This window comes from Euprymna scolopes, chromosome 1, assembly GCF_053919585.1.
Source record: "Euprymna scolopes isolate OS-2025 chromosome 1, ASM5391958v1, whole genome shotgun sequence".
Lineage (NCBI taxonomy): Eukaryota > Metazoa > Mollusca > Cephalopoda > Sepiida > Sepiolidae > Euprymna > Euprymna scolopes.
The window spans coordinates 20,141,245-20,143,729 of NC_136482.1; positions in this window are offsets into that span (position 1 = coordinate 20,141,245).

Here is a 2,485-nt window from a genome sequence, read left to right on the forward strand (position 1 = left end):
TCGAATGTATGCTATGTTTCGCAAGGCTATTTTTCAATGTAATTTAAGGTTGGTCACCAGCCCATTTTCAGTATTTGGTCTACTTCCGAGTACTTTCTTTTTAATACTCTGCCGTGAAATTAGGTTCGGTAATGATGATGACGACAAAATTTGGTTTGTTGAATTGTGGAAACATTACCTCACCAGCGCTAGTCACAGCTACTCCCCCTAACCGCTTGATTACGTTCAGCTTAAGCAACGAATCAAATCTAAAGAGGTTTCCGTCTACAAATAAAACTTCTATGATAATGCCGAACTTTGCACCAATGTTAATGTGCACTACTCCGATTTCACAGCAGTTATGTTTGCTTCCGTCTGCTGTGAGTGAACTAGTGACTGTGTGCATCCGGTATCCACCAGACATGTACGTGATATTTTATTGATGCGAACAGTCACAACAAGCAATGCGCCATTTACAAAAGTTTAGGGGATGAGGTTAGCGCTGAATTCTCGCCCCCTTGCTCGTTCCCCAACCAAAATCGAACAAAGTACCCACGTCACTGACATCGATAACACGTGATGTTTCTTTCGGGCTTGACACCAGCACCTCTGACTGTCTCACGATCCAGTAGACTATCCCGTGCCCTATGATTAGGTCCATCACATATATAATACCGTGGAAAAGTATCTCTCTCCTTAGATGTGTCGACCGTGCAACTACTGCATCCTGGTCTGTAAGCCCAGTGCAGCTTTTCAAATGGCGCGAGCGCACCACCATATGCAACAGATGTAAGTTTTCCATTTGGGAAGATTCTTGTAATAGCTCTTTCGCATATTTAGTCAATCCAGCAATGAATACATATTGCAGGCACTCGTCTGATATACCACCAAACAGGACCGCAAGTTTAGTTTTGCCAAAAAGATATCGATCGTTTCACCTGGTTGAAAGCAGCGTGCTGCAAACTGCTTCCATGTGGCGAAAGGATCCAAAGCAATGGCTGCGAACATGGTTTTTTTAACGCAATCAAAATTCGCACCCTTTTCATCACTTAATTGCTGGGACACAGCATGCACACGACTTGACGTGCGCATCGGGATGATGCGCACGAGATGCTTCACCCCACTTAGTTGACATATCAGCTCAGTTTCTCCAGTCATTCCCTTGTTGGCTGTCGGGAGTCATTGCCATCAAATACTTGAATAAGTTTTAGGTTGAACGTCATAATTGCTGAAATAGCTTGTAGCTTCCCGAGAGAAAAGGCACCCCCCACACACAAATAAATAAAACGATATATATATATATATATATATATATATATATATATATATATATATATATATATATACTTTCAATCTGTTTCGGTCTACTAGTATTTAGTAACTAGAGACCTCTTCAGGCAACTGCACTTATATTTAAAAGTGAAATCATTGGATTAACCTCGTTATATTTCACCGGTTATCTTACCTCTGGAAAACCTGAAATTATTTTTTATCTCTTATGCATAGATCATCATATAAGAATTAGATCACTCTGACTGACGTAAAAAATATTGAAAAATAAAATGTTAAATTTCAACGTTATTTCCCAGGGTTAACGGTAGCCTAATGGATACGGCCCTTGCTAATCAAGCCAGAGATGGCTTGTGTCACCTAAACTAAACAAAACTTCCACGAGCAAAGTTTCTTTCCTAGAAGTACGCGCCTGTGAAACATAATACCGCAAGATACTTCCCAGATTATTACAACATAATCATTTTTGACTCTAACGTAAACAAATACTTGTTGATCAACGATTTTAAATAATCAAGTTCTGCACAATCACCGCAATCATTACCAATAATCGCGATGTTGCCTTTGAATGCTATTTGAACCTTTATAAGGGATGAAACATTTTGTTTTATTATTTGAAAACGTAATATATTTTAAAAAATAATGTGCTTATCTTGTTAATGTTGGGCGTACATATGTGTTGTTAATGTTGCGTGTACATAATATGTGTTGCTATGTTGTGTGTACATGTGTGTTGTTAATGTTGTGTGTACATATGTGTTGCTAATGTTGTGTGTACATATGTGTTGTTAATGTTGTGTGTACATATGTATTGTTAATGTTGTGTGTACATATGTATTGCTAATGTTGTGTGTACATATGTGTTGTTAATGTTGTGTGTACTTATGTATTGCTAATGTTGTGTCTACATATGTGTTGTTAATGTTGTGTGTACATATGTGTTGTTAATGTTGTGTGTATATATCTGTTGTTAATGTTGTGTGTAAATATGTGTTGTTAATGTTGTGTGTACATATGTGTTGTTAATGATGTTTCTACATATGAGTTGTTAATGTTGTGTGTACATATGTATTGTTAATGTTGTGTGTACATATGTGTTGTTAATGTTGTGTGTACATATGTGTTGTTAATGTTGTATGTACATATGTATTTTTAATGATGTGTGTACATACGTGTTGTTAATGTTGTGTGTACTTATATATTGTTAATGTCGTGT